The sequence below is a fragment of the Palaemon carinicauda genome, chromosome 13 (assembly GCF_036898095.1).
Source record: "Palaemon carinicauda isolate YSFRI2023 chromosome 13, ASM3689809v2, whole genome shotgun sequence".
Taxonomy (NCBI): domain Eukaryota; kingdom Metazoa; phylum Arthropoda; class Malacostraca; order Decapoda; family Palaemonidae; genus Palaemon; species Palaemon carinicauda.
This window is the reverse complement of record NC_090737.1, coordinates 132,359,903-132,375,262: the sequence shown is the minus strand read 5'-3', so window position 1 is coordinate 132,375,262 and position 15,360 is coordinate 132,359,903. Positions and strand designations below refer to the sequence as shown.

The window sequence follows — 15,360 nt, the reverse complement described above, 5'->3', positions numbered from 1 at the left end:
AAAAGTATGTCAATGCTTCTGTATAGTTTGGGGATCGGAAGAATCATACAGGATATCCAAACGGGGATATAGTTCCTGTACCCAACTCATTGTAGAGTAGCTGACGTAAGTTATTTAAAATGTCCTTCAACCTTACTTGGTCATAGATCTTAGGTACATTATACACAAAGGAATCAATACTAATAAGTGGTTAGGTGGTCATATTTTTGAAATATGCACAAAGGAATTAATACTAATAAGTGGTTAGTTATTTTTTTATTTGACTTCATTTAATTATAAAATATTTATGAGCTCCTGAAAGATTACATTTAAAGTAATAGTAAATCATGTAAAGTTTACCAATACTTTTGCTTCTTACCTAATATGCATTGTAATTCAGACTAGGCTTCCTACTAGTTTCAACTTTCGGATTAGCCAAATCTCATGCCTCGTTCTGGAGGCATTCTCTAACCTAGAATTACTTGTTACAATATCCAATACATTGGATGTAGAGCAAAGCCTCCTACTAGCTTCAACTTTCGGACCAGCCAAGTTTCATGTCTCACTCCTGAGTCTCGTCTCTAACTTTAGAATTACATAACTAATGTCCAGTACATAGGATTCCATGCAAAGCCTCCTACTAGTGTCAACTTTGGGACTAGCCAAGCATGGTGTTACAGGCACTCTCCACCATGAATTACACAAATATTTCTTAATTAGGTGACAGGTTGATGAAGGTTACATTGCATTTACCACAAATCTTTCTGAATTCTCTCCAATCCAAGATTCAAAAAGAAATGTTGTGCAGTTTAAAGTATCAAAATTATTATAAATTAAATTTCTTCAAAATATCTTAATCAAAACTGATCCCTTGCACAGGAGATATGGGAAAGTTTCACCATAATACTGATACGGTCTCAGGAAGGCTAATACTGCTATGCAGATTTATATTAGCCTTAGAGAGCAAAATAATTTTAACCGAAATCCATGCGAATTTAAAAAAAAAAAAATAATGAGACATGTGTATTAATACTTTCGTAAGAAGTTAGATTAATTAGTTTAATGGAATTGGTTTAATCGAACTTATCTTAAGTAATCTGGAAAAAAAATTATGCAACAGAAACAATGACATTAAACAAATAATACATCTATCAAGACCAGTGCAAAAGGAAAAGAATCTATAAATCTTTAAATTTGAACAAAAAAATAACTGGTTTTCGAAATCGGCCAGTTTGAATAAAATTCATGCCAAACAAATATGCAAAAACAAACATTAACCAGTCACTATTCAGTAGCTCATTCAGTCAGGTTCTCCCATTACTAGCAGGGGTAACCGAGAACCTGAACAGTGTTAGTACATCCTACCTTGAATCCCTAACTTCATCCTTAGTCTTAAATATGTTGCAAAATCTTCAAAATTGTAAATTCCTAAAGAAATTTCGCATGCACCATCTCGCAAGTAAACTGAAATTTATGCATTCAAAGATTTTACAATGAACTAACCTAAACCTTACATAAAACCAGTACAAACATTTGACTTTATTATTGTGGCGTCTCCAAGAACCCTGCGCTAAAGGTTATGGGAAGGGTTGCAATGTTCCCGAAGTAAGGATGCATGTATTTAAGAGAGCCTGCCAATCTTTAAAACCTTGCAGCCTTTCAGTTCTTTGAAGTCTAGAAGAACACTTCTGAGCATTTGTTGGAAGAATCTGCCACCAATACTCTGTTGAACAAAGTCTGGACCTGAAACAAGAAATAATAGGTTGTAGTGCAAGGTCCAAAAGCAAGCCGTTAATTACTAATTAAAATACTAACATCTAAGTTCAGTGATTTATTTCAAACATGACCTAGAAGTAATAATTTCCTATTAAAATTAAATCACCATAATGGCAATAAAAGAAATTTTCCAGATATACCGAGAAGTGCCCTAGTTTAATGTTATAATTTTAATTATCTATATAGTATGTTTAAATGAATACCAGTAATAGTAGTAGGCATGTAACAAAATTTTGGGTTGCCATATATTTAATAAAGGATGCATTCAAATAGTCTATAAACGGCAATTCTATACAATAGCTCCTACCGAGAAGTGCCCTAGTTTAATGTTATAATTTTAATTATCTATATAGTATGTTTAAATGAATACCAGTAATAGTAGTAGGCATGTAACAAAATTTTGGGTTGCCATATATTTAATAAAGGATGCATTCAAATAGTCTATAAACGGCAATTCTATACAATAGCTCCGACAAGAAGTCATGAAAATTAAGTACTTTCACTAAAAAGATGAAGTTAAAGGTTCAGTTGGATATATAAATCAAAACCGGCGCTAGGTCTAGAAGTAGTTTAAAGAAAAATTTTAAATCCACCTGCAAACATTGTCCCTCGAATATTATAAGTCTTAAATTACTATTCAGACGTGAGCCCTTTCATGTTAAAAACATTATCATTACTAAAGACTATTCTACGTAGAAATAAGTCACCAAAATGTCCTAGTTCATAACTAAAAATCATTATCCACATTTTACTTGGGAGTAGCATTTTAAAACAAGAATTAGGCGACTAAACCAATAAGGCGACAGTTTTACTAATAAACTGCACCAATTTTACTTGGGACTGGCATTTTAAAATTATAATCACGCGACTAAACCAATAAGGCGCCAGTTTTACTAAGAGACTGAACACTTTTTTGCCACTGCATACAATCTCTACAGTCTTGAGAGCCGTGGAGGATTTTGAAACAACTGGTGCAGTTTCTCGTTTACTATCTACTTTGACATATGAAAAAACTTCAGGTTCAGTTCCTCATTTACCATCTACTTCCGATATCAAAATCGGATTTTCTCCCAAGTTCTTGTCTCAAGTGTTAATTGAATGCCATAATATGGCTCTAATTAAGCAGGAACCCTTGAAATAATAGTAAAGTACATGTAAGAAAAATGGAAGTGTTTTAACAGCACAATGGTCAAGACTGGAGTTTCACACCTTATCATTTGAATGAGAATTTCAATAGCATGTGGAGTCTATACCGGAGTTTAGAGATTGAAGCTAAAAGTCGAGCTACATTATACTGTGGTAGCAGTTAATGCAAAAAAATATGTTGATACAAAGTTTAAGACCCTAAAAATAAGTAGATAATAAGTCCTCGAGTCTTTAGTATATGAACTACACACAGTTCTGATGGTATTTTAAGCACTATTTTCACCAAGACTAGTTTAAGGACTTAACAGTTCAGTCAGGGATTGATATTAAAGAAGAGTTGTCTGGATAAAAAAGTAACGAATTAGAAAAATTAAAAGCTTTCTGAAGAACTTTGAAAGCTACAGCGTATTGTTAAATCAAGAGCTAATATGAATTAATTGCACTTATAATTCAGACTCACAAAAAGAGGAACCCAACACATTCACAACAATGTTCACACAAGCCGAGACAATCAATACCAAACAGATGTAATTATGTATATCATCTAAAGACTGCTAATTTATAAAATCTAATTTTTCTAAAAAATGAAATTAACATTATGCATTCACAAAATATACTTACAGCAAATAGAACACCACACAGTAGAGAAATATTTGCCTGGGATAGTTTTCCCCAGCCATGCAGCCGACTCTTAGTCACCTACATGTTAACTCGAAGTCGAGTCGGGGAGAACTGCCTACCTGGTTTCAAGAGAAGTCAGAGGTAAAGATGTGGAAAAATTTCCAAGGACAAGACAATTGCCCAAAACAGCTATAACAGTTGTATCTTAATTTTCATCTTTCAAAATCACTTAACCGTCAGTTGCAGTCGTTTCATTGTTATATTTTCTGAATGTTATTATATTCATATTTTGAATTTATGAGTAAAACAGTGACTCAAAAGGAAAATATAGATATAAACAAAATATCAAAAGAGTCTTATTTGAAATTTTATCATTTTCCTAATAGAACTTGAATGATTCACAAATAATATTAATCGGTATGTTAATGCGTATTGAAAAATGAATTTGAATATAATTCTATTTTGTTATATATATTCTAGCTCTTTATAATCCCTTTCATTGTAATTATATAGACACACTATTTATCAATATCATAGTCATCATCTCGTACGCCTATTGACGCAAAGGGCCTTGGTTAGATTTCGCCTACCATCTCTATCTTGGGCTTTTAAATCAATACTCTCCTACTTCTCTCTTCATAGTCCTCAGCCATGTAGGACTGGGTCTCCCAACTCTTCTAGTGCCTTGTGGAGCCCAGCTGAACTTTTGGTGAACTAATCTCTCTTGGGGAGTGCAAAGAGCATGCTCAAACCATCTCCATCTCCCCCTCACCATGATCTTATACACATATGGCATTCTAGTAATCTTTTATACTTTCGTTTCTAATCCTCTCCTACCATCAAACTACCAATATTCTCCTGAGGAATTTGTTCTCATATCTACAAAATCTGTTGGATATTGCTTCATTGTCATACCACGACTCATGTCCACACAGTAACAACGATCTCAATAAACTGATATATAGCATGATTTTTCAATGTATTGTCAGGCGATTTGTTTCCAGATTTTACTTAACCTAGCCATAGTCGGGTTTACTTTTATCAATCTTTTAATAAATACAAAATATAAAGACCACGTATTAGAGATCAAAGTTGCTGAATATCTAAATGATTCCACCTCATTAATCATTTCTCCTTCCAATGATATTTGATCTTCCCTTGATTCCACCTCATTAATCATCCCTCCTTCCAATGATATTTCATCTTTCATTGCATAATCCGTTGTCATTATCTCTGTCTTTCCTTTATTTATCTTGAGCCCAACCTCATGTGATATTTCATGCATTCTGGTAAGGAAATTTTGCAAGTACTGTAGTGTTCTGCTAATAAGGAAAGCATCATTAGCATATTCTAGGTCAGCTAATTTCCTATTATCAATCCAGTCCAATCTTCCTCTACCATTCCCAACTGTTCTCTGCATTACAAAATCCTTGAGGAACATAAACAACATAGGTGATAACGTATTCCCCTGAAGTACTTCACTGTTCACTGGAAAGTACTTTAATATGACTCCACTAACATTAACTTTGCACTTATTATGCTCATGAACAGATGATCAAATTTACATGTTTGTCATGAACTCCTTAATAATGAGACTCCTCAAAATTGTCTGGTGCATACTATCAAAGGCCTTTTCATAGTCCAAAAGTGCCATCAAAAATGGCTTTTAGAATTTACACATTGCTGTACATGTCTTAAAATGAAAATTGGTCAGTACAACTTGTACGTTTTCTAAATCCTGCTTTTTTTCTCTCTCAGATTTTCACCAATCTTTCTCTCTAATCTCTTTAGAAGGAGCATACTATATATTTTCATGACAACTGACTAAGTATAATGCCTCTGTAAATATTGCAATCAGTTAAGATCTCCCACTTTTTTTTTTTTTTTTCATTTTCACCAACACTCTTAGCTCCAATTCATCAGGTTTTGCCTCCTTGCCATATGCGACAAAATAATCTTGTAAGTATTCTGAGAGTTGCTTCATTACTCAGAATATTTCCATTGGAAGCATATTCACATAATTATGCTAAATTTTCTTACCAAAATATCCCCTCTCTCTCTCTCTCTCTCTCTCTCTCTCTCTCTCTCTCTCTCTCTCTCTCTCTCTCTCTCTCTCTCTCTCTCTCTCTCTCATTTTAGTAGTTTAAAAACTTAGTATTTTTTTCATTATTGATAGAGATATTGATTTGTCTTCTTCTCTAATGATTAGATGTTACTCAAATTATGATTAAACGATTTTTCTAGATTTATATAAAAAAGAACATGAAAGTACCCTTTTTTAGGATAAGAGTTAGAAACCCATATTTTTTATATAAGATTTTTTATTACAGACAGAAAAGTTTAGTGAATGGGTTTAGAAGAAACAAAAGTTTTAAATATTTATTAACGGTATTTTATAAAATAGGTTACCTTAATATCCGTAAAATGGCACGTGGCTGGAAAGCACCTTTCTTTGAGATTCAGTTATGATTTTTCATTTTTAATCAAATATACTATTGGTGTCTGCTTTGTTCTTTTTACCCGCCAATCTTTGCCAGCTGAAAGAGCATAGATTGTGGGCTACATTCCATCTGGTATCATTGTTGTTGCCAGATCCCAGCCTGTGGGTTTCCCACTTCTGACGTCACTAATCTCAGTTCTTGTAACCCAACGAGATCTGGTATCACTTTTGTCCCTCTGACTTACTCTGTAGTTTTGATAGACCTTTACCAATTATGTGGTATATGGTTAGAGATCAAGGGTGTTGATGACAGCATACACTACTCAATCTGGTAATTAAGTGAGATTCCAGTCAAATCTGAGTGACCGCCCTGAATTTACCCCTCTAGTGTTAGAGGCTCAAATTTCAGACAGACAAATGACCCAAGGATATACCCAATTATGTAAAACTTATAAACCAAAAACTTACTATCATGCAGATGGTATTCAAGGAAAATGCCAAATAAACATGCTAATGTTACCCAAATAAGATTTTACTTCTGGAATCATATGCTTCAAAGTTTCCTTCCATGTTATAACCACAGAAACTGGAGATAGTTTGCTCTATTAAAATGCTTTGGTAAAAATGCTTTGGTAAAAAGTCTCCACCAGGGACTACCCAGTTCAGCAAACACACTCTTTTCAAATCAATTTGGACCCACGCTCCAGGAGACTATCTCCCACTCTTAACATATCTGCATTATGATTAGAGCTTTTCAAGCCCCTTCCACACAAGGTGCAATTAAATGGCAGGCACTTTTTTTGGCCCATTATTCTTTTGCTTTGAAACTGTTACCAGATCAAAGTGTTTCAGGCTGGAAGTAGACAATCAAGCAAACTATCTTTGCCAGGCCAGAAGTCAAGCAGAGAGCAAAGTAACCTTCGATTGTTTGCGAGAGAGTTTCATGTCTATGGCCTTATCTACACTCTTCGTAACCCATACAACAAAATTGGCTACAGACTACCCGCCTTGCATTGGCCCTAGTATGGAAGGGGACTATCCAAATGAAATTACTATAATATCGTTACATTCCAATAAATTAAGATCTTTATATAGATAAGCAAAACTGCCTTTTATTGCTAAAGATACTCTAGTGGTAATAAGCTGGCTATTACTGCAGCCCAAAATACTTTCATTGGATTTAATAAGTAATTTAGGAGACTTAAAATTTTTATAAGATTTTTTTTCGCATATTTTATTTTTCGCATATTTTTTTTTTTCACGACCAAATTACAAGAAAAATATTCATTACTCCAAACTTGCAAAAAGTCTGGTATGGTTTCCTTAAAGTTTGGGACCGAGGAGTGTCCAAGATAGCCAGACGACGTAGTTACTGTACCAACTCATTTCAGAGTAGTTGACACCACTAAAAGTTGAATAGAATATAGTCCTTTAACCTCAGGTGGTCATAGATCTTAAGTACATTATACACAAAGGAATCATAATACTAATAAGTGGTTAGATTTTTTTATTTGACTTCATTTAATTACAAAAAATATTTATGAGCTCCTGAAAGTTTATATTTAAAGTACTAGTAAATCTTGTTTAAAGACTACTAATACTTTAGCTTCTTACCTAATATACATAGTAATCCAGACTAAGCCTCCTACTAGTTTCAACTTTCGGACTAGCCAAGTCTCATGCCTCATTCTGGAATCAGTCTCCAGCCTAAAATTACTAGTCATAATATCCAATACATTGGATATGGTGAATATCCAATACATTGGATATGGTGCAAAGCCTCCTACTAGTTTCAACTTTCGGACCAGCCAAGTTTTATGTCTCACTTTTGAGTCTTGTCTCTAATTTAGAATTACATAACTAATGTCCAATACATAAGATTCCATGCAAAGCCTCCTACTCATTTAAACTTTCGGACTTGCCAAGCATGGCGGTGCCGACGCTCTCATCAGGAATTACAAAACTAGTTCTCGATTATGTGAGAGGTTAATGAATGTTAAAGTTAAATCTTCCACAAAGCTTTCTGGATTCTCTCCAATTGTAGATTTATAAAGTGAATAAAAATTTTTTTGGTGCAGTTAAAAGTAACAATGATTTGTAGATTAAATTTACCTAAAAAAATTTTGAACTAAAACTTATCCTTTACACAGGATATAAGGGAAAGTTTCATCATAATACTAATAGGGTCTCAGGAAGGCTAATACTGCTGGGCAGATTTATATTAGCCTTAGAGAGATCAAAATGATTTAAACCATGAATGTTACGTGAATTTATAAAATAAAGAAATTAAGACATTATAATAAGCGTAATAATATTTCCGTAGATAATATTTAAATAACTTACTGGAACCATTATATTAAGTAAATAGAAATATTTATGCAACAGAAACAATGACATTAAACAAACAAACATTACATCCAGAAAGCCCAGTGCAGAAAGAAAAGAGAAATCTACAAAACTTCTAAATTTGAACAAATATTAACTGGTTTCCGTAATCTCACAGTTTAAATAAAATTTACGCCAAATAAGTATGTAAAAACAAACATTAACCCGTCACTATTCAGAAGCTCATTCAGTCAGGTTTTCCCTTTACTAGCAGGGGTAACCGAGAACCTGAACAGTGTTAGTATCCCTAACTTCCTTAGTCCTAAAAATGTTGCAAAATCTTCAAATTTAAATTCCTAAAGAAATTCCGCATGCACCATCTCGCACGTAAACTTGAAATTTATGCATTCAAAGATTTTGCGATGAACTAACCTAAACCTTACATAAAACCAGTACAAACATTTGACTATTATTATGGAGTCTCCAAGAACCCTGCGCTAAAGGTAACAGGCAGGGTTGCTATGTTCCCGAAGTAAGGATGCATGTATTTACGAGAGCCTGCCAATCTTTAAAACCTTGCAGCCTTTCAGTTCTTTGAAGTCTAGAAGAACATTTATGAGCATTTGTTGGAAGAATCCGCTACCAATACCTTGTTGAACAAAGTCTGGATCTGAAAAAGAAGTAATAGGTTGTAGTGCAAGGTCACAACACAAGCCATTAATTACCAATTAAAATATGAAGTTCTAAATACAGATTTATTTCAAATATAACCCTGGAAGTACTTTCCTATTAAAATCAAATCACCATTATGTCAATAAACAATGTTATCCCGATATACCGACAAATATCCTATTTTAATAAGCTATGATTTTAATTATCAATATAGAATGTTGAAATAAATACCAGTAAGAGTAGTAGGAATGTAATAGAAAATTTTAAGTTACCAAATATTTAATAAAGGATGCATCCAAGAGCTCTAATGTTTTAGGCTTCAAATAGTCTGAACGGCAATTCTATACAACAGCTCTTCCAGCAAGTTATGAAATTGAAGAGCTTTCACTAAAAAGTTATGAAATTGAAGAGCTTTCACTAAAAAAAAGATTAAGTCCAAGGTTCAGTTGGATACATAAATCAACTTCGGTGCTAGGTCTAGAAGTGGTTTAAAAATAAATATTAAACCCACCTCCAAACAAACAAAGTCCCTCGACTTTCATACTTCTCAAATTACTCCTTAGACTGACCTCTTTCATGTTAACAGATTATGTCATTACTGCAGACTATCCTACGTAGAAATAAGTCACCAATGTCATAGTTCATAACCAATTATTATCTACATTTTACTTAGGAATAGCATTTTAAAACTAGAATCACGTGATTAAACCAATAAGGAATCAGTTTTAGCAAGAAATGGAACACTTTTTGACACTGCACACAATCTCCACTACATTCTCTGTTTTGAGAGCCGTGGTGGCTTATGAAACAACTTGGTGCGGTTTCTCATTAACCATCTACCAACATCAAAATCTGGATTTTCTCCCAAGTTCTTGTCTAAAGTGTTTTTATTATGAAGATAATTTTTCACCATTATTCTAATATCATCGAAAGAATGATAAAGTACTGCTATGATTACGATGTTATTAGCAGCGAAAGTGACCCTATTTGCCCCACCTGTGATTCCAAGTGTCAACTTTTGTATTAAAAAAGCATTCGTGTGACAAAGCAAGATTAAAAAACAAATGAAGAAGTGTACTTTTAGTAGTAGTAGAGCGATTTAATAGATTTACCATCTCAATAATTGGAAGCTCTCCTACATACCATTGGTGACAAAGTATTAATTAAAACTAACTGTCACAGACTGAGCGCTAAAAGATACTCAATAATACTCTGCAAAAAGATTTGCCAATATTGACAAAACTTACTAGTAAAGAGAGAAGTAGAACGCCTCATGGAATAAAACTACTTCTCGCCATATTATAGCTTCTCAAATGCAGCAAGAAAACTAAATACTGGCCAAGTACTTATGCAAGACATATGCAAGTGTTTAACACTAAATACTGGCCAAGTACTTATGCAAGACTTGTGCAAGTGTTTAACATTGCAATGGTACAGTCTGAAGTTTTGCCTTATTTGCATAAGAATTTCAATCACATTTAGAGTCTATACCGCGGTTTACCGAGTAAAGCTAAATAAAATTACGCAACATTTTAGTGTGGCAATAGTTTGTTCCGATGTAATAAATTTTGCATTAAAACATGTTGATATAGACAGAAATACCCTAATATTAGGCAAGGTATGTTAGCAGCCTTAAGACTAGCTTAGTATATGCACACTACAGTTCAGATGGTATTTAAGCACTATTTTCACCAAGACTAGTTTAAGGAATAACAGTTTAGCCACGGACTAATATTAATGAGTAATTGTCTGGATAATTAGGTAACTAATTAGAAAAGTAAAAAGCTTTCTGAACAGTTTATTAAGCTACAGCATGTCAAATCAAAATTTTACCAATATGAATTAACTGCACTTATATTCAATCAGACTCGCAAAATTAGCCACGCAACATATTCACACTTGCAGAGACAAACAATAACGAAGATATAATTAAGATATAAATCCACTACTAAAGTCTGCCGATTTATCAAATATAACTTTCCTAATCAATGAAATAACCACTGAGCATTCACAAAATATACTTACAGCAAATAGAACACCACACAATAGAGAAATATATGCCTGGGAAAGTTTTCCCCAGCCATGCAGCCAACTCTTAGTCAGCTACATGTTAACTCGAAGTCGAGTCGGAGAGAACTGGTTCCCTCGTGTCAGGAGAAGTCAGAGGTAAAGATGTGGACAAATTTCCAAGGACAAAATAGGAAGACAATTGCCTAAAACATCTTAATTTTCATCTTTCAAAATCACTTAACCGCTAGTTGTAGCCGTTTCATTGTCATATTTTCTTAATGTTATTATATTAATATTTTGAATATATGAGTAAAACTGTGACTCAAAATGAAAATATAGATATAAGGAAACTATGAAAAGAGTCCTATTTGAAATTTTATCATTTTCCTAATCGAACTTGAATGATTCACAAATAATATTGATCGGTATAGTAAATGCGTATTGAAACATGAATTTAAATATAATTCTATTTTGTTATATATATTCTAGCTCTTTATAATCCCTTTCATTGTAATTATATAGACACACTATTTATCAATATCATCGTCATTATCTCCTACGCCTTTTGACGCAAAGGGCTTTGGTTAGATTTCGCCTACCATCTCTATCTTGAGCTTTTAAATCAATACGTCTCCATTCATCTTCTCCTACTTCACGCTTCCTAGTCTTCAGCCATGTAGGACTGGGTCTCCCAACTCTTCTAGTGCCTTGTGGAGCCCAGCTGAACTTATGGTGAACTAATCTCTCTTAGGAGTGCAAAAAGCATGCTCAAACCATCTACATCTGCCCCTCACCATGATCTCACACACATATGGCATTCGAGTAATCTCTCTTATATTTTCGTTTATAATCCTCTCCTACCATCTAACTACCAATATTCTCCCGAGAACTTTGTTCTAAAATCTACAAAATCTGTTGCATATAGTTTCATCGTCATGCAACGACTCATGTCCACACAGTAACAATGATCTCAATAAACTGATATATAGAATAATTTTTATATTTAATTTCAGGTGACTTTATTTCCAGATATTACTTGATCAGCCATTGTCTGGTTTTCTTTTTTCAATCTTTCATTAAATGCAAATTCTAAAGACCACGTATTAGAGAACAAAGTTTCTAAATATCTAAATGATTCCACCTCATCAATCGCTTCCCCTTCCAATGATATTTTATCTTCCCTTGATTCCACCTCATTGATCCTTTCTCTTTAAAATGACATTTCAGCTTCCCTTAATTCCACCTCATTAATCATCCCTCCCTGCAATGATACTTCATCTTCCATTGCATAATCCGTTGTCATTACTTCTTGTCTTTCCTCTATCTTGAGCCCACCCTCATGTGATATTTCATGCATTCTGGTAAGGAAGTTTTGCAAGTCCTGTGGTGTTCTGCTAATAAGGAAAGCATCATTAGCATACTCTAGATCAGCTAATTTCCTGTTACCAATCCAGGACAATCTTCTGCCATTTCCAACTGTTCTCTGCATTACATAATCCACGAGGAGCATAAACAACATAGGTGACAACGTATTCCCTTAAAGTACTTCAATGTTCACTAACATTATTTTGCACTTATTATGCTCATGAACAGACGATCAAATTTACATGTTTAAGAAGAACTCCTTAATAACGCAAGACTCCTTAAATTGTCTGGTGCATACTATTAAAGGACTTTTTATAGTCCAGAAGTGCCATCAAAATGGATTCTATATTTTACATATTACTGTACATGTCTTAAATTGTAAATTGGTAAGTACAACTTATACCTTTTCTAAATCCTGCTTTTTCATCAATCTTTCTCTCTAGTCTTTCTAGAAGGAACATACTATATATTGTCATGACAACTGACGTAAGTGTGATGCCTCTGAAAATATTGCAATCAGTCACACCTCTTTTTTACTATTTTCACCAACACTGTTAGCTCCCATTTATCAGGTTTTGCCTCCATGCCATATTCTATAAAATAATCTTGTTAGTATTCTGGGAGTTGCATCATTACTCATGTTATTTCCATTAGAGGCATATTCACATAATTCTGCTCAATTTTCTTAGCAAAACTCCCGCCTCTCTCTCTCTCTCTCTCTCTCTCTCTCTCTCTCTCTCTCTCTCTCTCTCTCCCCATGCCCATAATTCAGGATTTTTCAAGTAATTTCTCCAATTGCCAATATTAGTCGTTTGAAAATCTAGTTTTTTCCATTACTGATAGATATATTAATTTGGCTTCTTCTCTACTGATTATATTTGCTACTCAAATTATGAAGGTACCCTTTTTAGGATACAAGTTAGTAAACCCATAAGATTTCTTATAGGATTTTATATAACAGACAGAAAAGTTTAGTGAGTGAATTTGGAAGAAATAAAAGTTAATATTTATCAATGGTATTTTATAAAACATGGTACCTCAATATCTGTGGCACGTGGCCGTGAAGTTCCTTTCTTTGCGATTTGAATACTTTTAATGATTTTCCATTGGAAATAATGTGTATACTATTGGTGTCTGCTGTGTTCTTTTTGCCTGCCAATCTTTGTCAGCTGAACTAGCATAGATTGTGGGCTACATTCCATCTGGTATTGTTGTTGCCAGATCCCAGTCTGTGGTTTTCCCACTTATGACGTCATTAATCCTCGTTCTTGTAACCCAACGAGATCTGGTATCACTTTGTCCCTCGAACTTACTCTGTAGTTTGGATAGGCCAAGGCCAATATAGAGGAGGTCAGGCGGAGAGAAATGCCCGAGGCAAATTAGCGGGCCTCGTCTGCCCAGAGATGAGGCCCGAAAGACAAGATCGTGGTTTGTTTTGACCGCATGGGGGTGATTTGAGGCCCACTGAGAGAGGTGAGTCACTGTAAATCTCCTCACCGCCTGACCTCTATATTGGCCTTGGGATAGGCCTTTACCAATTATGCGGTATATGGTTGGCGATCAAGGGTGTAGATGACGTCATACACGACTCAATCTGGTAACTAAGTGAGATTCCAGTCAAATCAAGAGTGACCTCCCTGAATTTGCCCCTGTAGTGTTAGGCCCTGTCCACACTACCGGGCAGCCCCCGATGGGCAAACAGTGATACCAGACCACAATAGTTAGTAAGATTGAGGGTTAATTAAGTCAGAAGCGGGAAAACCACAGACAGGGATCTGGCATCAAAGTGTTGCCAGATCCCTGCCTTTAGTTTTCCCGCTTCTGACGTCATCAAACCTCATTTTCACTAACTATTGTGGCCTGGTATCACTGTTTGCCCGTCGGGGACTGCCCGGTGTGGACAGGGATTTAGAGGCTCAAATTTCAGACAAAGACAAATAACCCAAGGATATACCTAATTATAAAAAACTTATAACTTACTACCATGCATATGGGATTCAAGGAAAATGCCAAGTAAACATGCTAATGTTAACCAAATAAGATTTTACTTCTGGAATCATATATTTCAAAGTTTCCTTCCTTGTTATAACTACAGAAACTGGAAAGATAGTTTGCTCTATTAAAATGCTTTAGTAAAAAGTCTCCACCAGGGACTACCCAGTTCAGCAAACAAACCCTTTTCAAATCAATTTGGACCCACGCTCCAGGCGACTATCTCCCATTCTTAACATATCTGCATTAAGATTAAGAGCTTTTTAAGCCCCTTCCGCACAAGGCGCAATTGCATGGCAAGCACTCTAGATTTGTTTATTATTTTGCTTTGAAACAGTGTTACCACATCAAACTTTCAGGCTGGAAGTAAACAATTAAGCAAAATCATCTTTGCCAGCCCAGATGTCGAGCAGAGAGCAAAGTACCATTCGATGGTTTGCTTAAGAGTTTCATGTCTATGGCTTCATCTACACTTAACCCATACAACAAAATTGGTTAGAGACTACCCGCCTTGCATTGGCCCTCGTATGTTAGGGGACAATCCAAATGAAATTACTATAATATCGTTAATTCTAATAAATTAAGATCTTGCTAAAGATACTCTACTCTAGTGGTAATAAGCTGGTTATTACTGCAGCCCAAAATACTTTCATTGGATTTAATAAATAATTTAAGAGTTCAAAGTCTTTAATTAGTATAGAAAAGTCTTAAGGTTTTTACCAAACTGTTCCGGGTGTATTTATTTCCAACACCATTCCAGGTGCCATTGGATGTAACAGACTACTTAAAATTTTTATAAGATTTTTTTTCGCATTTTTTTTTCCACGACCAAATTAAGAGAAAAATATTCATTACTCCAAACTTGCAAAAAGTCTGGTAAGGTTTCCTTAAAGTTTGGGACCGAGGAGTGTCCAAGATATCCAGACGACGTTGTAGTTACTGTACCAACTCAATTGAGAGTAGTCAACACCACTAAAAGTTGAATAGAATATTGTCCTTTAACCTCAGGTGGTCATAGATCCTAAGTACATTAT

At 34.5% G+C, this 15,360-nt stretch overlaps 1 long non-coding RNA gene across 1 annotated transcript; it reads right to left on the bottom strand.

Annotated features, from left to right (window-relative positions):
• Positions 1–240: 240 nt before the first annotated feature.
• Positions 241–11,087, bottom strand: LOC137652449 (uncharacterized). Its single transcript, XR_011046298.1, has 2 exons — positions 10,985–11,087; positions 241–1,722 (listed from the first exon to the last, which is right to left on the bottom strand). It is a non-coding gene; the product is annotated as an uncharacterized lncRNA (long non-coding RNA).
• Between the last annotated feature and the right edge of the window lie 4,273 nt (positions 11,088–15,360).